The following is a 22598-nucleotide window of genomic DNA, read 5'->3' as shown; positions in this document are numbered from 1 at the left end:
TTCAAACTTACTGTCTTATTGTAAAGGCAGTAGTAGGAAGAACTGTTACATTCAGCATGAGACTTACAATTGAGGGTGATCTATGATATTAAATGACATAGTATATCAGCTATTATGGAAGAAAACTGGCATAATGTGTGAAAGAACACCAGAGATTCTAGAGACTTCACTTGGAGTGGTGTGTACAAGACATCCCTATCAAAGGAAAGAATACTATCTCCTTAGTATATTTGGTTTTGGTTCATCCTTTCTAAAAGCATCATACAATAAAAATATAATGTGATCCATATACATAATTTTCAATTTTCCATTAGTCACAATAAGCAGAAGATAAAGCCAGTGGAATCAATTTAATAATATATTTTATTATAATAATGTTTGGTTTTAGTAATTTATTTTGAAAACATTTTAATAAAATAAAATTATTTTGATATGTAATTAGTATTTTTAAAATCATAAATACCCTCATATTCCTTTTTTCATATTAAGTCTCAAGAATCCAGTGTGAGTTTTACAGTTTCAGCACAGCTCAATTCACCCAAGCCACATTTCAGATGCTCAATATCCACACATTACTGCTGCCTAACAGACTGGACCACACACCTCTACAGTGCTTGTTCAATATCGTTCTACTGATTCTTGCACTCCACTGAGTTCACAGACTATCTCATCAGCCCATACTTCACTAAGAACTTTTAAATACTTTGAAAATAGGATAAAAGTAGGTATAAATGAGACGTGGATGTTTAACCTAGTGATTATGATACCAGTTAAGACACCTTTTTCCCACACTGGATTACTTGGATTTGACTCAGTTCCAGTTTCTACTTCCAGCTGCTTCTTAATACAGGGACTGCGAAGCATCAGTGACAACTCAAATGATTGGGTTCTTGCTATTCCTGTGGGAGATCTAGATTGATTTCTTGTCTTCTGGCTTTGGAATTAGTCCAGCACCAGCCATTTAGACAATTAGGTAGTGAACCAATTATCAAAAAACATAGATATCTTTTTAATAAGCATATATCTAAATTTCTAACCACTAGATGGGAGTGGTTGTTCTATTTCAAATAAGTTCATTTTGTTCAAAAATTATTTTTTAAAAGTATGTACAAGTGACTTACACAGTCAACCTCCAACACTGCCTTGCTTTACAGACTGTATTGATTATTCAGGAAGTAAAATGTCATTGTCACTGGTTTCAATTTTTCCATTTTCTCTCTTTTATGTATAGGGAAATAGTTAATTACAAAACCCAATTTTTTTTCACCAATATAATTATATGTAGAGAAATATATCATAAAAATATTCAATGGAATGAAGTTTGCTGAAAATATTTTTCAAGAGCTATTAATTTCTCAGGTTTATTTTTTCTCTATTTCAATTAATGGCTGCTTGCCTATGAGGCATATATAGAAAATATAAAAACCAAGGCATATGAAAATCACAGAGAAGTTTAGTAAATAATAAAGTTACCAACTGGAGAGTGTCTATTGATAAACAGAAGGTAAGCTCCACATAGCTCCATTTGTATATTTTATTGCCTTATTAAATTAGCAAAATCTATTCATTAAAAAGTAAATGCAAAAAGGGGAGTATTTTAAATTTCTCTGTGTCCACATTTAGTAATTTCCTTGCTAAAACCAAGATACATATATCACACAAGTAACTATATTTTTATATATATATATATAATCACAATTATCATTTACTATGATTATGACTAAAATCCTAATTGACAGGGTTTCTTTTAGGTCAAGTGAGGTCACTGGTTCTCAAGTCCATTTTATTTATTTCATAACCTGAAGTGCTGGCCTCTCTTATACTTCACAGTGACCTTGATTTACCTCCAAATTGTTCTATGTTATACAGCTGAAAATCCAAGATCTTATGCTCAATAAAATTTGTTCTCATATCCTATTTCCCATAATAAATACCATTTGAAACCTTAAAGATCTCATTACTTACTCTTTTCATATCAAAACCAACCCCACTGTTTATATATCATACCTGCCTAACAAAACCTAAATATGGATTAATCCTAAAGCTCATATTTTCCTTTAGTTAGACTTTATTAATAAATGTTCCTTCTGCTTTGGGAGTGATTGATCATTCATATATGTGATAACATTTTCTGCCTTGAAACCCCTTTCTACTGAAGCTCCTTATCCCAAAATATCTTCTGTACAAATCCTTTAAATTAACAGTAGCATTTTCTAGGACTCAATTTTATCCATTGTTCTTCTAACCCTATAGATTTTTCTTGATCAAACACTTCCTTATATGCTTGTGGGTATCAATTCTTGTGTCCACATTCTAAATTTGATCTTTGAGCCGCAGACTCTCTGTGTCAGACACATTCACTTCCAACATCAACAAACTTTCCAAAATTAGCATGGTCCCAGACAGCAAACTACTTCCCGCACTAGACAAAATCACATCTAATTCTATGTTTCCTTTCTCACTTAAAAATCAGTTATTGTCATCAATGCTGAGCCAGTAATCCATTGGTTTCCCTACTTTACTTTCTCTACTTCATCCTGAGTTTTTCCCTCAAGGCAAAGCTAAATGTATTTCCATCCTGACCTCTTCTTTCCTTTTCATACTGCACTCTAAGAAGGCCCACTTAACTGTCCTTGAACCAGCTTATCTCAGATTAAGACCTCATGAACCCCAGAATTATCTTTGAAAATAAAAACAGTACATCATAAATTTGTCCAATACGAACACTTTTTTTGACTCCCCATCTGAAAAATCCCTAACATGTTATGAAAGATTCCCCATCGCCTATCACACCTTATTCACACACTATTCTTGGTTTGAAGCTTGCCATTTAACAAAATACCTATCATACTTGATTTAGAGTAACAGACACCTTACTGAACCCCATCCCTAAGAATAGAACAAATTGGAGCAGGCATCTGGTTTATTAGATAAGAGGTCTGGCCTATGTCCCATTTCAGAGTGCTTGAATTCAGTAACTTCTGATACCTGCTTCCACTCCTGACTCTAGCTTCCTGCTAATTCAGACCCTGAGAGGCAGTGGTGATGGCTGAAGTAGCTGGGTTCCTGCCACCCAAACCTGAAACTTTGATTAGTGCCCAGCTTCCAGCTTCAGTATTTGGGGAATGAATGAGCAGGTGGGAGCTCTGTCCTTCTGTGTGGGTCAATCTCTCTCCTTTCTTCTGTGTTATGTGTGTGTGTGTGTGTGTATTTGTGCTTCCCTCAAATAAATATAACATTTAAAAAATACAATTAAAGGCATTTGGATATGGCTGAAGAGCCCATGAGAGTATTTTAGGCATGGAAAGCCAAGACATCCTGAGGGGGGAAAAAAAAAAAAAAAAAAAAAAAAAAAAAGGAAGACCTAAATGGGAGATCTCTGCGAGTGAGATCCCAGTGGAAAGAATGGGGCCATCAAAGAAGGAGGTACCTTTCTCTAAAGGGAGGACAGATCTTCCACTTTGACTATGACCCTGTCGGAATAACATTGAAGTCGGCGAACTCAAAAGGCTTCCATAGCCTTGGCAACTCATGACTAGAGCCTAGGGAGATTACTGACGCAATAAACAAGCGTGTCAAATTGTTAAGTCAACAACAGGAGTCACTGTGTACTTACTTCTCATGTGGGATCTGTCCTTAGTGTGTTGTCCAATGTGAAGTAATGCTATAACTAGTACTGAAACAATATTTTACACTTTGTGTTTCTGTGTGGGTGCAAACTGATGAAATCTTTACTTAATATATACTAAATTGATCATCTGTATATAAAGAGAATTGAAAATGAATCTTGATGTGAATGGAATGGGAGAGGGAGCGGGAGATGGGAGGGGTGTGAGTGGGAGGGAAATTATGGGGGGGGAGCCATTGTAATCCATTAACTGTATTTGGAAATTAATATTTACTAAAGAAAAAATAAATAAATAAAAAAGAACGTGAATAGACTATAATGTAATAGGTTAAGTTAACATAAATTATCAAGTATAATAAAAATCACCATTGAAAATTCCTTAGGAAGATATCACGTTGAAAATGAAGATACTGTGATTTCTAGTTTGGAATAAAAATTTAGTCTATTAAATTAAAAAAAAATACAATTAAAAGTATTTACCTGATTCTCAAATTACAAATTTCATGACACTGTTAGCAACTTTCCAAAAATGAAAATAATTAATGTCTTTATTAGTAGTGTCTGCACAAATAAACATTATATCCAAAGTACATGATGTGATTTCATTCAGCTCTATATTATGTAGTGATTACAAAAACCAAGTTAATTAACAGATCTATATCCACAGATGTTATTACTTGGATCTCCAAAACTTGTTCAGGACTGAAAAACTTAGGACTGAAAAACTGTACATTTTAACAGAATTCTCCTATTTCTTTTAGCCTTCAGTCCATGGTAACCAGTATTCTATCGTGTAATTCTGAATTATAGTTAGACATATAATCCTAAACTTTTTGTTTGTCTTAGTTACTATTTACTATATTAAATTTAGTATGTTTCCAAACTAATGTTTTTCTCTCATAGAAATGTTCTAGATATAGAAATTTATTAGTATTTTTCAAGATTAGCATTTATCATAAATTATGGTCAAGTATATAATACTTTTATTAGAACTTAAAAAGAACCTACATCATTATAATCATTTCTCTGTCCCTTTCTTACATGATTTCCCTTTGTAGCATACTACACATATCAGGCTAATATTATGAGCTTTATTTTTAAATCACCTCCAACTTTACTTTATTTTAATAGGCTAGATAACTTGTGATGATTCACATAATTCTATTGTGCTATTAGTGACAAGACTATGAAATTCCCTTCCCAAGAAGAAAAAAAATAAGAATACACATATTTTTTCATGTCTCAGTGATTTTAAGCTGCAAAGGAATATTATTTATTCTTAGATCATATTTCCAACTGATTTATTACAAAATGAGAGATGGCAATTAAAATCACTGTATATTTCATCACAAAATAATAATTTAATAAAAATGAAATATATTAATTTTCCAACTTTACAAATGTCTTTACAAATTGTGGTATTAGGGAACAGAAAATAAGGAAATCATTAAAGTTTTTTGGGTCAAAGAGGAATCCAAATAAACTAGTACTTTTTAAAAATTTTAATTTTTCAGCAGCGGAAAGAGTGAGAGAGACAATATAAAGGGAGAACTCCCATCTGCTGGTTCACTACCCAAATGCCTGTACCACCCAGTGCACGGAGTAGGCAAGGCCAAAATCAGAAGCTGGGAACTCGATGCATGGGTGGCAGGAACCCAATTATTTGACTCATCACTGCTGCCTCCCCATGTCTGCATTAGCAGTGAACTAGAATCTGGAGCTGGAGCCAGGAATGAAACCAAGGTATCCTAATATGGAAAGTGGAATCTTAAATGCCTGACAAACACTTACCCATTACATTAATTTCACTTAGGAAGTAGAAGAGCAAAAAAAGAAGAAAAAATACTTTAAGAAAAAAGTTAGATAAAAGTCTCATTTGACTCCCAAGTAATTATGTGAGATTGGGACTCTGACTTTAACTCCATTATTCTCAGTTCCCTTGTTCATGACATAAGGCTGTCAGTCCTCTGTGGCTACAATACCTGTCTTCCTAATAGAGAAATATGCATGTCCACGATTACAGATATGAATGATTGTGGCTAGTTGAAAGATTATCATGTGGAATGCAGAGGACAAAAATAATATCAGATTATATGAGGGCAAAATACCTATTGTCTCCCAGTTTTAGATATTTGAGAAGACGTAGCACTCTGCAATGTATAGAAATATATTGCTTAACCATTAAATAATGAAGAAGACAGTCATAACTATCACTACTCGTACAGGTAATAAAGTAATATAACCTTTGTACACTCTGACTCCATACCAACCTCCCCTACTGTCTATAAGACACTCACATTTCTGTGACACAGTGTTCCATGGTGCAAGAGAAGATGGCTTCAAATATGGGCTTCAACTTGAGGTCTAGCAGTCTATCATATATTAGTTATAATATTTTGGGAAAAATATTTCACTGTACCAATTCTCTACCAAATAACAACAGTATTATATATAAATATATAATATATTATATAATAAAGACTTCATATATAAACATATATATATATATAGATCCTCAATCCCAAATTAAATTAGTTAACTGTATTACATTTTATTGCAACATATAAATACCCATCCATAGCTATAATATAGTAGTGAGAACACATAAAATAAAATAGTTAGAATAATAACAACAACAAAAATAATGTCAGCCACATTGAAATAGCAATGACACTATTGATGTGAATAGTAATTTCCCTTTTACTAAGGTATTTGCAAACATCATGGCATCAGTTCTTGAAGGAGGAATCACATCTCAGGCATCTTTGCATTTTCTGTCTGTGGTTTTTGATAAAATAGATGGAGTTACTATTAAAAGAACTATTAAAATATATTGCTGATGAGGGACCAGTGTTTGGCAAAGATATCGAGATGCTGCTGGAGACTCTCACGTATCAGAGTGCCTGTGTTCAAGTCTTGGGTCTGCTTCTGATGCTGGCTTTCTGCTAATGAGTGCCCCAGAGGGCATTAGGTGATGGCTCAACTGCTTGGGGCCCTGACACCCATGTGGAAGAACTGGACTGAGTTTGCTCCTGGCTCTGGCCTCACCCAGGCCCAGCTGTTACAGGCATTTGGGGAGTAAATGAGTAGACCAATAAATAAAAATAGACCAATAAATAAAAAAAATAGAAAATATATGTAGCCAATGAATACTCTCATACAGATATTTAATGGTAAATATATTACCTAAAATGATTTCAAGAAGCCATTTGACATAGCACAAGATTTCACAATGCCCCGGTGACCCATGGCCAGACAAGCCCAGGAAGATGATGGGACATAAATGTGGACATCAACATTTTCACTAACTGATAGGTAGCAGGTTTTTATCAGAGGATGAATCTTTGCCTTCTGGGTAATTTTATAATTTAAATAAGAAAAGCTAAGATTTATACTTTGTAGACTTCAGGTGAATATGACAGCTCATTTAAAAAATGATAGGGGGCAGGAAGGGGTCATGAGGCAGTGTCTCTGGTTCTGGAAATATCCTGTCTCTTATTAAGGCCTGTAGTGCATGGCTGTGTTCAGACTTGGAAATTGCAAGGACTTGTATGTTTATGATTTGTATTCATTCCTATGCATATTATATGTCAATAAAATAGTAAGAATTACAAAGACAATAATCAATCACAGCATTCTTTCAAATGCAAATGTTTGTTAATAAGCATGATACTTAAAATGTAGCTCCTTTTCAACTTAAAATCTCACTAAGAGAAATATTTTCCAAATATATAACAATTCAAATACTATTAATTTGAAAATTTTCTATAGTTTTCCTTAGATGGCTTGACTATCATTTTATTTTTATTGCATTCCTATATTTAAATACTTTATCTGTGTTTCTCAGATCATTTTTTATAACTGAAAATATGGCAAAACTGAAATTATGAATTATTATTAAGTAAATACCCCATTTGTAAGTAATTCATCTATTTTTCTGTTAGAGCAGTGATGCTATGTGAGGATATTGAAGCTTTGAAAGAGATTTAATATATCAAAGTGCACATGAACTCACAGTAGTGATCACTAAAGAAGAGTGAAACCGTGTGAGTTGAGGCAGAGATCACGAACTCAAGCACCTACAGGAGTCACGTATGAGTGAAGCAGCTGCAGGTGGATTGAATCTGTCCCTGGAGGTTGCAGTCAACTGAAGTAAGGGCCATCTAGAGACATTCAGATTTCTAGCTAATACAATTCTGAAAGGGCCAAAGCACACAAGTCTGCAACTGCACCTTTTCAGTGGATACTTCTAGGTGATGTAGTTTAGGTTAACCTTTCTGACTTGGTGCTTGTCCGGGAAACAAGAGGTTGAATCATCTAGCACCTCTGTGAATTGACATCCCTGCAAAGACTATTCTTTCTTGCCATTTGAGTTCATGATTTGATTTGAAAGAAAACTCTCAACACCTGGAGTTTGCAGCTGACTCTGAGTTAATGATCTGCCAAAGGGAAAGTGCTTGCGGATGCAGGAGAGGAAGGAACAGGGTCTCCCAGGCGGCCACATTCCATTCTTCTGGAATAGGGAGAAGAACCAAGTGGTAGAAGCACCTGCAAAGGGGACAGGTGAATAGGAGTCTTGCAGTCTTTGGAGAAAGAAAAAGCAAAGGAGTCTGGGCTGGTCCAGAAAATAAAAATGCAGTAAATTATATCCAATGAGTTCCTTGTCCATAAGAATGCTTACAAATTAAAGGTCAACCGTCTGCAGAAAAATAATTGTGGGGAAAGTATGTTTTTAGTTTCATCTAAAAATATTGTAAAGGCTACTTTGAAAGTGAACATGGTCTTATTCAATAATTCTCAAAATTGTACAATCATTTTCTATTTGGAAAAGGACAAATAAAATGAAGTACTATAGCATTACAGTAAGGCTGAAAATTAAATGAGAAAGGCTTTGGATTTTTTTCATGACTCATGATTTTTGGTCCATTATTGTAATTTGGAGTCTTTGTGATTGATTTGTTACAAAACAACTATGCCCTTCTCTAAAGAAATTCATAATGTTAATAAATTAATCATTACTTGGATAAATGTCATGGATTTATATTGAGAGAAATGGTTAACTTTTTGAGCTTAGCCATTTTACTCATGTTATTAAGGACTATTTTACTATTTCCTTGTAAATGCCATTTTGGTTATTCATGTTGTGTCAGTCAAGTTAAACCAGACAATACAGTATTTGCACACCATTGCTTAAATCCCACAAAAAAGGTTTATTCCTCATTCACACCACCTGTTATTCACAGGCTGAGTGACTCGCCTGCTCATAGTTGATCAGCTATTCAGGAAGTCAAAGAATTCCCTGTCTGGAAGGACATTATTTCCAGCTGGAAGTAGAGGAGAGAAACTAGACACTTTTATAGCCTCAGGGTGGAAGTGAGGGAAATCACCTCTTGCACAAATGTCACTTGGTCAATGTTGACGTAAGGCCCCAAACAACTATGATGCCATGAAACCAAGAGAAATAAATGAAACAGTTGGGGAGCATCTCTTGATAAAGTGCAAAGAGCACAGAACGTCATGGTCAAGTGATTGAGTTCTGATTGTCTTTCTGCCAATGCCCACACACACACGAGCTTAGGCAAGTCGTTTTTGTCTCACTTCCACTACCTATACAAGATGATTCTCTTTCTCTCCCTGATTTTTTAAAGCTTTATTTATTTGAAAGTCAGGGTTACACAGAGAGGAGAGGCGGGGGCGGGGGGGAGAAAGAGAGGAGATGTTTTCCATCCAATGGTTCACTCCCCAGATGGTCACAAGGGCCAGAACTGCACTGATCCGAAGCTAGGAGCCAGGCTCTTCTTCTGGGTCTCCAACGCGGGTGCAGGGGCCCAAGGACTTGGACCATCTTCTACTGCTTTCCCAGGCCATAGCAGAGGCCTGGATTGGAAGTGGAGCAGCCGGAACTCCAACCAGCACCCATTTGGGATGCCTGTGCTTCAGGCCAGGGCATTAACCCACTGTGCCACAGCGCCAGCCCCTCTCCCTGATTTTTAGTAATACCCCCAGAAGAACTACAGTAATTAGACAAAAATTACCCCCACACCCAAACTTTCTCTCCATCTTCTCTTTGAGACATCTGAGGCACTTTAATAGATGGCTCTGAAATAAGTCATTTCTAAGATTATATGATGTGCGAAGGTTTTAAATCATGCCCTTTCCTACTAAGAACTTAAACTGTACTTCTAATCAAAGAAACATGTTTACTGGAGGCAGTTTTCTTAAACTGGCTTTTCTTAAAGCAGCTCTATACTTGTCTTTGAATGGGTTCCATTGGTGAGAGGCTGTTTATCCCCTCAATGCTGGAGTAGCTGCACACAGCCTGGGACAGCTGAAACCTCTACACATGCTATTTCCAAACTAAGCTGAACTCTCTTATTATATTTACTAGGATTTGTTTGTGGTGAATATATATTAACATGTTGGAAAACCTTAATCCAGATGATGACCTGCGAATTTGGATACTTACTTTATAGTTATACGCATGTCTAATCATTCTTTCCTCCTTCATTTGAATCTCTACTATGTTTTGGAATTCAAGGTTGTGTCTGCAGGTTACTGCATTTCCCTCTGGCTTTTACAGCATCTCTCCAAGTTTGACATACTGCTTACCTGCTTTTCCAGCTCATTAATGAGAGTGTTAAATAAGGCTGGGCCCAGGACCAATCCTGGAGGCACCCTGTGATACACCTGTTCTAATTTGATATCCCACCATTTATCATTACTTATGTTTGCTGTGCTGCAGCCAACCTGCGCTTGGCCTAACATCAGAAACACGGTGCTTCTTGGTAAAGCTGGCTGTGGGGATGTATTTACATTCCTGAGGCCAAAAGCCATTGACGCTCAATCAAATGGGAGATTTCTTGATGTCAGTTGATGGAAAATGTTTTCAGTAGAAAAATTCACCACGAATTCTTAAAAATAATAATTTGTACAAATAATTACACTTATGGAATAAAAGTGACTAGCCTACTCACAAATTATCCACTATAAACTTCTAATAGTTGAAGTTGAATTTTACAATGCTTTGCATCGCATTTGCATAATGTAAGTTGCCCAGCACTCAGACCCCAAAGGCCAGTGACATCATCACTACCCTCCTTGGTAAATCTACTGTTCCCCTCAGGACCTCTGTCCTGGTTAATGCCATTAAAAGACACTCATGCATCGCCTACAACATTTCCACTGCCTCCCCACACTAAGCTTCTCATTCAACCACTAAAGGACAGATGTATTCATCTCAGAAGGGTTCATTGCAAAGCTTGCTATAATATGCTAAAAATTAAAATTTAATTTGTAGACATACAAATATATTTCTGACAACTCATCTTGAGATGAGTTTTGAAATATAGTATTCTCATCTCAAATAAAAAGAATAATCTGTATATCACCAAACTATTGGGAAAATATTTCAAGATAGGGATCATCAAGAAATCCTCAGTCTTTTGCATGAAAAATTTAGCTGTCACAATATATTTCGCTTCCTTTTCCCACACAACACTCTGCCCTCCCTCTTCCAGGCTGTCCCTTTTCCCTCTGTGCATCCACACCATACTCACAATTATCCTTGGTAAAACAAGCCAAATTCTGCCATTCCCCACTCAGAAATATTTTATGGCTGCTACTCTCATGGCAAAGATCTGAGTCACCTCTCCTATGAACTCACTTGCACAGTCTGAACTTAAATATCCTTCCCCACTTCCTGAGACCATTTCAGCCTTGCATATGTGCTCTAATAATTTATACTTCCTTTCCTACTTAGAAGTAATCATTGGCCGGCGCCGCAGCTCACTAGGCTAATCCTCCGCCTGTGGTGCCAGCACCCAAGGTTCTAGTCCAGGTTGGGGTGCCGGTTCTGTCCCGGTTGCTCCTCTTCCAGGCCAGCTTTCTGCTGTGGCCTGGGAGTGCAGTGGAGGATGGCCCAAGTCCTTGGGCCCTGCACCTGCATGGGAGACCATGAGGAAGCACCTGGCTCCTGGCTTCAGATCAGCGCAGTGCTCCAGACGCAATGCGCCTGCCGTAGGGGCCACTTGGGGGGTGAACCAATGGAAAAAGGAAGACCTTTCTCTCTGTCTCTCTCTCTAACTCTGCCTGTCAAAAAAAAAAAAAAAAAAAAAGTAATCATTCTACTGTTGCTTCTCAAAGCCCTAAAAGATCTACAGGTGTTACAATTTGTGAGATGCTGTTTGCATCCCTGAGGATATAGCAGGGAATAAAACAGGCCTTCACTGTAGCCAAATACTTTCTTTGGGGGACCAAGAAAATGTATAGTAAATACATGCCATGGCACCAGAGTTAGGGGCTATTAAGGTCTAGTGGGTGGTTATGAAAGTGACTTTGAATAAGTGAAGTTTGAACAAAGACCAGAAAGATGTGAGTAAACGAGCCAAGAGGTGGCCTGAGAAAAGTACTCCAGGAAAAGCAAATGTCAAACAAAACACCTAAGCAGAGGACATTCTTAGTGTTTCTGAAGAATAGCAGGAAGGCCAAGAAGCCATGAAGGAGTCCACCCAATATTCACACCTCTGTCTTCCAGGGTGTAGCGTTGTTTCTGGGGATTAGCTGCTCTCCAGGGACTACATTTCTATGGTGGAATGAGAAGGCCATGACAAGATGGCTGCTGGCAAGCGAGCATCAGATACTCAGGAATGGCTTTGGAAATCCCTTGGGAAACTACTTGGCAACAGAGCCTGCCTGGCAACGGGCATAAACCGCCCCTTGACTGGATTGGCTGCTCAGCTATATAAGCTGCTGTACCAACTGAAATAAACGAGTCTGCTGGCTGCTCGCCTCTGGCCTGCTTTCACCAGACTCCCAGGGTCTGTGTGGTGACTCCGCGCCTCTTGCCCCCACCATGCTCCTTCTCTCAGAACAAATCCACAGCAACACATTTCCCACCCTCTCTCCATATTAGAGGTGTCCATGTGGTTCATGAAAAATAAAATGTAAGAAAAATTCATGCTATATGTCTAGGCCAAAGTGTTGAAGTATGGATGTCTACTCTACCCTTTCTTCTCTCATTTGGATGTGGAAGTATTTTCATTGCTGTGTTATGTGCATGTTTGTGTGTGCATGTGTGTGTCTGTGTACATTTTTAAATTTTCTGTATTTTGGGATGTTTTGACTTTTTTTAACTTTTATTTAATGAATATAAATTTCCAAAGTACAGCTTATGGATTACAATGGCTTCCCCCCAATAACGTCCCTCCCACCCACAACCCTCCCCTTTCCCACTCCCTCTCCCCTTCCATTCACATCAAGATTCATTTTCGTTTCTCTTTATATACAGAAGATCAGTTTAGCATACATTAAGTAAAGATTTCAACAGTTTGCTCCCACACAGAAACATAAAGTGAAAAATACTGTTTGAGTACTAGTTATAGCATTAAATCTCAATGGGGGATGTTTTGACATTTTAAAAAATAAAACGCTCAGGTCTGGCATTATGGTGCAGCAGGTTAAGCAGAGACTTGTCATACCAGCATCACATTACTGCCTGTTCTACTTCTGATCTAGCTTCCAGCTAATGTGTCTGGGAAGGCAGCAAATGATGGCCCTACTTTTTGGGCCCATGCCACTTATGTGAGAGACCCAGATGGAGTTCCGTGTTCCTGGCTTCAGCCTGGACTAGTCCTGGTAGTTGAAGTATTTGTGGGGATAAAATAGTACATGAAAGATTCTCTCTCTCTCTCCCGCTCCCTCCCCCCTCCCTCTCCCTCTCTCTCTCCTTCTCCCTTTTCCTCTTTTTTCCCTCTGTCACTTTGCCTTTTAAATAAACAAATATCTTTAACAACAAACAAATACTTTATGGCAGGGGAAAGACTACCCTTCTATAGCCAGGAAATTCCCATAAATATTAAAATACTTAATGTATTTTAATACATTGACAGCATATTTAATGTACTATTAATAGGAAAACTAACCCATTCAGACCCAAGCCTCATGTGTATGTCCAGTACACCCCAGGAAGAAATGTTCTTTTGTCTTAATTATACCAGAGCAATTAGGGACCAACCCCACAGCAGAAAGCACATCATAAATGGTTTACCCTGCTTGACTATTTCTTTCCCTTGAATCTCCAATAAAGATGCTGGTCTTGATTAAGACAAAAGTATTTAAATATCTTTTAATTCACTTATCCTTTATTATTTATTTTATTAATCCAACCAGAAAGGATAGAAAAGGGTGACTGTGTGTGAAACACCAGTGCTATACAGATCAGAGGAAGAGATTCTTTGAGTACAGTGTGTATCTATCATTTATTGCACTGATAAATGAAGTGACCTTAAAACATAAAGTCTTAGCTGTGATGATAGTCATACAATTTATTTCTGAATTCAAGAAAGACTTACTTTTTGGTGGTGCCAATGCCCTCATTAAATTTATAACATGTCATTAGCGATGCTAAAGATTGCTAAAGATTCTGGCAATTCAGCATCCTCCTATTCCATTCTCCAATACTAGAGAGTTGTCCATCTTATCACCTTTCTCCAAAGCTAACTGAATGGAAATGAAGCAGCCACTGTTAGCCACCTGTAAAGCAGGCATCAAGAAACAAATGCATCTTTTAATACATCTTATAAATGCCTAAGAAATGAAAATAAGAAGTTTATAATACTACAAACTAAATGTATCTTACAATATATACATAGAAAAAGTAATGCCATCCCTCCTATTTTACAATGACTTTTGTAATCATACCAGTATTAAACCTGTGTAAAGATTTATCTTAACAGTGTTAGCTTCCTCTAGAGCGCTCCCTTCAGTCAAGTCAGTGCTGGTTTCTCCACTTACCATAATTTCATATTAGCCCTTAACCCACTTAACAATTCAAAACATGTTTTAAAATTTGGTGTGCATCCTGTTCCCTGTTCTTAGAAAGTTGTTTGACAGTATCACAAGGAAAACTTTTCAGCCAAGTGCTCCAATTAACCATTTTCCACCTTTTCTGAGATTCTGCCTTATTACCTTCTCTTGCTGTCTTGCCCAGAACATCACTTTCTTTTAAAACCATTCATGCAGCAACCTTAAATATCTTAATATCCTTGAACATCACTTTTCAATCTATAGTTAGTGTCATGTATACTTTAAGTACCTATCCGTCTTCCTCCTACCCCAGGGCTGAAGGCTGCTCAGCCACCAGGGAGTCCTGATTACGTTAGTGTGGAATAGGATCAAGTCCCAGTTAGTGCTAAAAGGAAGCAGCTTCTGCCTCCGTTCCGCTGATTCTCTCACTGAATCGCTGCCAAGCAATCTGCCACTGGCGAGAGAAAATTCCCAAAGCAAAGGGCATGATAGAATTCCTTGAATTTTTCATATTTAAAGATTCATGTGTTTTGCACCAACAACACAGAGAAACCCAACAACACTTAGCCCTGTATTAACAGCATTTAATAAACACTTAAATTAACAAAAATTAAAAATCAGTGAGGTTGAAGTTGATATTCAATAAAAGACTTAAAATAATTTGATTATGACTATGCACTTGAAAATCAAGCAAAGATTATTTGTGCTTGAAAGATTTTAAACCTGAGAAGGCATGATTGAGGACTCCTCTTTGCTATCTATTATATTTTAAGGAATAGGTACTAAATACAGCAATATTAACAGTCAAAATATGAATATTCATGTGAGGTAGATGATAAATACCTTATTCAAACATAAAGTAATCATGCTTCAGTGATAATATTAATAAGAATTTAAGGAAAACAATATATCAGTCTTGTATGGACAATAAAAACCATGATGAAATATATACTGCAATATCAAATTCTGAAAAATATTGTTGCTGGTGTTGCCCATTAAAATTTTGTATTTGGGTAATTGGGGAAAATGGAGAAGGCAATTAGAATCAAAGGCAAAGCAACTCTATCTCATTTCTCTAAAATGAGCTAGTCCCATGCTCTAGGAACTCTCTTCAGGCTAGTTACAAGTGGAGCATGACACATAAATTGAGGAGACCTATATCGTTTTTTCTTGTCAGCAAATAACTATCTTTTATAAGCCATCCAATAATTTAGTGTTATCTATTAAAGGAAGAGATTTGACTAGAAACATCATAATTTCTGTCTCATTCTTATGAGACCCAAACAATGTCAGATCTGTTGATGTGTCACTTTCATCTCTTTATATTGGCAGTAAGATAATAATTACTGTGTTGTGGCATCTACTATATTTTAGGTACAGCATCAAGGATGCCATCTTAAGCTTCCCACGTTTTCTATGAAGTTAGTCTATTTCCATCTTACACATGAAAAAAAATTTTGTCAGGGAGGGTAAGTATTTTGCCTGAAGTACTAAAGCAGGAGAATGGAAAACTGAATTCATTCTGATTATAATAAGGTGTAAAAACAACAACAGCAAGAAAAGTTACAAAAGATTCTTCCAGTATAAAGAGTGTATATCTTAAACACCATTTCGCAAAGATATTAGACAGAATAATGCTATTCTGTTGAATCCTCTAACGATAACTAAAGAGCAATGTCACCAATTCCCTCTTTCCTTCTGTGGCTGAAGAACAGCATTCAAGGAAGTGCATGTGCTCAGTGCTAAAATAGGCAGAAACAGATGAGTAGACAATTCTAAAAGTATACTGTTTAGAATTCCATTTATTGGATTTAATGTTTACATTGAAACATTGTCATGTCATTGAAAGAACTGAAACTGTATTGTTTTTTGGAAAATTCTACTTTCCACTTGATTATATGATTCATTAGTGGGACATTTCAACCACTGGTTGGACAAGAAATGTAGTAAGTTAGGATAAATGTATACATTAAGTTCCCAAGTGGAAAAAAATATCAAATGAGTGAATTTTTTTCAGATTGAAACTAAGAAATACCTACAGTATTAGTTTGTCAATAACTAAGACTTGTTATGAGTGCTAGTAAAAGGGACAAGTTCATACTAAATGAAATTACTTTTCAAACCCACAAGAAACCAATATGTTTGTTCTAAAATTGCCACAAACCAGTTTCTAAGGATCATGTCTGTAAGTAACGATTGCCAATCCAGGGACAATGGCCCTGATGGGATGGGGCCTGAAGGTGTTATCACAAGTAGATGGAATGAGATTGTTGACAGCTTTGATAACGTGAAAATCTCAGAGTCCCTCCTCTGTGGCATCTAGGCCTACAGTTTTGAGAATCCCTCTACCAAACAGCATGACATTTTTCTTTATATCAAGTGTGATCTGAAACTTGGAAAATGGCTACAATTACCCTATCAATTCTACAGCAGATTTAATCAGACCTAAAGGTGACCCAGGCCTTGGTAACACTTGAGAAGTGACCCAAGAGATACAAAATGTGGTCATGACTTTAGCAGATTATATAAGTATCTCCTGCCATGCCTCCACTGGGGGCACCAATGTGCATGCCAAGGTACAGAAGCTACAGATGGAAGCCCTCATATCAAAATAAGCAACTTGGCCATGTTTGATATGCATACCCAGCATATCAAGATGTTTGTGCTGGAAAGATGTGATGAAATGTTAGCTGAGAATTCAAGGACTTGGTCTATTACATATTACAGAATCTAAACAGCACACACACACACACACACACACACACACACCAGAATGAAGAACTTATCCTGGAAGGTATCCACCAATTCTTCCACATGTGGATTGGGAAGAGTGGTGGCTGAACACACTATGTGACATGTATGAATCCTGACAAATCCTCAGGCTTTCACCTTCATCAATATGCAAAGGAAGGTCGACTGACTCACTGAGAAGATGCATGCGCAAGACTTCATTGTCTTCGCCAAGTCTGGAGATATGGACCCAAAGGGAGCAGATGTGATCATTCTGGCTCTAGTAGAGTACTGATTGCCACCACCCTGCTGACCACAGACAACGATGGGCAACACGCTTCTTTAGTCATGAACTATGACCTTCCCACTCACAGGAAAAATCATATCCACAGACTTGGTCCTGATGGATATTTTGGTTGTAAGGGTGTGGCTATTACTATAGAGATAGAAGAAAAAGGAGGACTCTTGTAGGCATCATGACCTGTGTCACCTCCATTGAGGAAGTCCCCTCTGTGTTACTGACCTCATTTGAGGGACCATCCTGCTACCTAGTCTCAGCTGGGCTTAGTCCTAGAAGATTGAGGAGCAGAAGGAGGAGGAAGGGAATGGAACCAAGAGATAAACACCTTGTTTATGGGAACTGATCACTCATGTTTGTATCACGGTCTTTGGTAAACTCTAGCAAGATAATGACAAAACAAAACCAATGAGGTTGCTACTTCCATGGAATTGTATGAACTCACTACCTGATTACTGATTAGGACAAATATTGTGAAGTCAGTCAATTGATTACAAGGTGCTACCAAAGAACAGTGAGTAGGAAATACTTTTTTGGATTTGTGGCAACTCAACTGACATCTGAGGAATGTGCAAAAAAAATTAATCAGAAAGTAATGAAGAGCTTCAAATGGTGGAAGCTAAGCAAATGCCAATGGCAGGTAAGAACAGAGGAAGGGAAGGGTGGAACGAGACAAGAAAAGAAAGAAAAGTTCACTTTTCAGGAATACAAAGAACACAGGGCAAAATCACATGAGATGAGGTAGAGCCAGGCAGGAGCTACAACATACAAGACACATAAATGGAAATCTTCTTTAAAAATTTTATTTAAAGAGTAATGCAAGGGTTGGGGTTTGGCACAGAGGTTAATCCACCACTTGGGATGCCACATTCCCTATCAAAGTACCTGATTTGAGTCCAAACTCTACTTCCATTATGTGCACCCTGGGAGGCAGAAAATGGTGGCTCAAAGACTTGGGTCCCTACAACCATGTTGGACACCCTGATGTAGTTTTGAGTGCCTGGTTTATCCAGGCCCAAAACCATTTGTTGCAGTCTTCTGGAAAGTGAACAAGTGGTTGTAGTTGGAAGATTCTCTCTCTCTCTCTGTCTCTCTCTCTTGCTCTCGCTCTTGCCCTCGCTCTCTCTCTCCCCCCATACCCTCCTTATTTCAAATATAATAAAAATAAACAAATGAATACACAAGTAAATAACTTCTAAAAGGCTCGTGAGAAACTTAGAAATCTTAGAAGTCCTGGAAGTTGCAGGCCAAATTTGCATATTGAAAAGATTGCTCTGCTTGCAATTTGCATAGCTGATTTTAAAAAGCCCAGATGGGGTTCTAGAGAGGCCCTTATGGCATTTAAGGTTAGCAGTGATGGCAGCTTGGACAGGGAATGTTCTGGGAGAGACTGTAAAATTTGTCTGGAGATGGAGTGTTTTCCACATATAAAATGATACGTATTTTTTCCTAGTTATCAGAACACTGCTCTCTTATGTACATAGTTATTTGCAACAACAAAAGTATTTTAAGCCTTTTTTTCTAAAATAGGAGGTTTAAAGCATGGGTCACAAATACATTTTCAAAATTACTATTTGATTGTTCCTGACTGCCTGTATTACATCACATTAACGAACTGGAGAATAAAAACCATATGAGTATCTCAGTAGATGCAGAGAAAGCATGTGATAAAATAAAACATCATTTCATGATAGATACTTTAAGCACATTGGGTATAGAAGGACTATTCAACACAAGCAAGGCAATGTATGAAAAGTTCACAGCGAGTCTCATACTGAATGAGGAAAGTTGGAAGCATTTCTACTAAGATCCTGAACTACACAGGGATGCCGACTTTCGTCACTGCTATTCAATACAGTTCCAGAAGTGTTAGCCAGAGCCATAGGCAAGAAAAAGAAATCAAAGGGATACAAATTGGAAAGGAGGAAGTCGAACTATGCCTGTTTGCAGATGGCATGATCCTATATATATATATAGGAGAACCAAAAATCTCCACTAAGAGACTTTTGGGTAGTTCGTTAAAGTTGCAGGATATAAAATCCACACACAGAAATCTATAGCCTTGAACAGTCATTTTTCCAAAGATGGATTTCAAATGGCCAACAGGCACATGGAGAAATGCTCAGGATCACTAGCTAACAGGAAAATGCAAATAAAACTACAATGAGGTTTCACCTCACCCCAATTAGAATGGCCATAATACAAAAATCAGAAAATAATAAATGTAGTAGAGGATATGGAGAGGTTTCTTTATCTCTCTCTTTCTCTCTGTCTCTAATAAGTAAATAAACAAGTAAAAATAAAGTATAAGAAGCAATAAGCAAATACACAATTACAACAAAATGCTTCAATATATCTTTCTCAATAATTGATTGAACCAGGACACAGAAAATCAGTGTGGAACAGCCTAGAAGAGTTCTGTCAACCAAATTTCCTAACATATTTATGGAATATTGTATCCAATAAATACACTTGTTAGAAAATAAGAAAGTTTACAAGACAATGACCTCATATTTCAGCTACAGAAGAAGAGATCCATGAAAAGATAATAAATCCCAAAGTATACAGAAGAAGAGACATAATAAAGAACAGTGTGAATGTCAATGAAATAGAAAATGCAAAATCAATACAAAAAATACTTAAAAACCTGAAACTGCAATAAAAATGAGTAAAATAACATATAAAGGTAGAATGATCAGAAATAAAAAGAGTACATAAATTATCAATATTAAGAATGAGAAACCAAATTACTACAGACTCTACAGAGAATAAAACGATTATGAAAGGAAATTATGACCAACCTCATAGCCGTGAGTTTGAAACCTAGACCAAGAAAATATGAACAAATTTCTTGGAAACCAAAAGCTATATTAAAAAAAAACTTTAAGGAAAATATTTACTGTAATGGTTGATGCTGACATTCCATATTAGAGTGTCTGTGTTTCAGTTCTGACAATATTCCTGATATCAATTTCCTGCTGATGCACACGTAGGTAGGCAACAGGTGATGGCTCAAGCCCCTGACACCTATGTTGGAGACACAGATTGATTTCCATGTTACTGGCTTCAGATTGCTCCAGCTCCAGTTGTAGGCATTTGGGGAGCAAACCAGAAGCTAAAATCTACTCGCTCTTGTTCTCTCTCTCTCTCTCTCTCTCTCTCTCTCTGCCTGTGTCTATTTCAAATATTGACTTCATATGTAAATATCATTCCACAGGAAAAAAATTCCAGATGTGCATAATTCACTAGTGAATCATACCATACATTTAAAGAGGAAAGTTGCTAATTCTACAAAAAACTCTGCTGGAAATTAAGAGAGGGGTGCTAGTCTCCAATTGATCCTATGAGGTCAATTCTACCCTGATTCCAAAACTTCATGAAAGCATTACAATACAAAAGAAGATTGTGGCAAATATCCTATGAACATAGATATAAAAGGCTAATTTTATCAATTTCAATCCATTGACTAATATATATATATATATATATATATATATATATATATAATGAATAACAAAATATGACCAAGTCAGGTTCATTGCAGGAAATAGAATTAATTTAAAATCTAGGTATTGGTGTTAGGCACAGCATAAAGATGTCAACTGGGGCCCACACATTTCATATCTAAGTGTCTGTGTTGAAATTCCAGCACCATTGCTAATTCCACTTGAGTTCTTTCATCCACATGGGAGAATCAGATAAAATTCCCAGCTCCTTATTTTAGCAAGTATTGTAGGCATATAGGGAGTATACCAGTAGATGGAAGACCTCTCTCTCTCTCTCCTCTCTCTCTCCCTTCTTCCCTCATTCCCTCCTTCCTTATCTCTCTCCATTTAAAAAATACAATAAAATAAAACCTTCACAAAGTAATAAATAAATGGAATTCTAAAATGAATCTATTTTTGTATTTGTGAATTTATCATCTTAAGATAAATAAAGGAATACCATAAGGTAATCTCAACAGATGCAGAAAATGTATAAATCAACTATTTTTTTCAAAACTTAGGAAAAAGGGGGACATACTCAACTTGATAAAGGGAACTTATTAAAAAGGTAAAACAAACAAAACCCCAAGTTAATATCATACTATAAGCAACATAAGTGAGTTCTTAATCTTAAAATCAAGAATAAGCCAAAAATGTCTACTCTCACAATTTCTATTTAAAATTATAGTCAAGGTACATGGCTGTGAAGTCAAGTAATACAAACAAATAAAGTGCATATAGCTTTCTCTTAATGCACACCCAAGGAAGCAGAAGGTTATGGCTCAAGAAGTTGGTTCCTTTCCACCCACATGGGAGACCCAAACTGAGTTCTGTGCTCCTGGCTTCAGCCTGGCCCAAGCCAAGCTATTGTGGTCATTTAGGGCATATAAACCAGAGGCTGGGAGATCTCTCTTCCCCTCTTTCTCTTCTCTGCTTTTCAGATAAATAATTTTCTAAAATTGAGAAAATATTTCATCAGAGAGGTCACCAAAGGCAGTGTTTAGATTGTAAGTAAGCAGAACGAAAGATTATATCATTATTCATTAAAAATACAACTTAATGTTACAATTAATTACTACTCACATGCAAGAATATCTCAAGTTAAAAAGAATGATTGTGCCAACCAAGAGTGAATATGTAGAGGGACTGGATATTTCATAGACTACTGGTGTAATGTAAATTGGAAAGGTCACTGTGAAAATAACTTGCCAAGCTCTTAAAAGTTAAACATATACCCACTATATCGTCAGGCCATTCCACCACTAGACATTTCCCCATGAGAAATAAAGTATTCACCAATAAAAATACTTTCACACTAATTCTCATATCAGCAAGGTTTATAACAACCAAAACTTAAAAGCAAAAGGTGAACAGATTATACTCAATGGAATACTGCTCCTCAATGAACAAAATAAATTATTGATATATACTATCTGTGAATTGCTTTCAAAATATTCCTGCTAAGTTAAAGAATATAGAGAAAATAGAATACACATTGCATGTTTCCTATTTAATAACACTGTGGAAAAATGCAAAATAATCAATCTTGACAGGAAGCAGATCAGTAATTACTTCACATATACATGGGCAGTGGGGGTTCCAAGGGGCAGAGAGTGTATCTGTGGGTGGCTAACAAAGATCACTTAGAATAGTC

General features: G+C 36.7%; 1 protein-coding gene, 1 long non-coding RNA gene and 1 pseudogene across 3 annotated transcripts in view; 1 reads left to right on the top strand and 2 right to left on the bottom strand.

The window, feature by feature from the left end:
• Nucleotides 1–22598, bottom strand: part of SGCZ (sarcoglycan zeta) — a 1210308-nt gene that overhangs the window by 768121 nt on the left and 419589 nt on the right. The window lies entirely within an intron of this gene.
• Nucleotides 13933–22598, bottom strand: part of LOC138848792 (uncharacterized) — a 208018-nt gene continuing 199352 nt past the window's right edge. The window contains exon 2 of the long non-coding RNA XR_011386870.1: nucleotides 13933–14158. This is a non-coding gene — a long non-coding RNA (uncharacterized lncRNA). The remainder of the gene's footprint in view (nucleotides 14159–22598) is intronic.
• On the top strand, nucleotides 16611–17805 carry LOC108178857 (eukaryotic initiation factor 4A-I pseudogene; annotated as a pseudogene).

Source organism: Oryctolagus cuniculus, chromosome 2, assembly GCF_964237555.1.
Source record: "Oryctolagus cuniculus chromosome 2, mOryCun1.1, whole genome shotgun sequence".
NCBI classification, from domain to species: domain Eukaryota; kingdom Metazoa; phylum Chordata; class Mammalia; order Lagomorpha; family Leporidae; genus Oryctolagus; species Oryctolagus cuniculus.
This window is presented reverse-complemented; position numbering and strand designations above follow the sequence as displayed.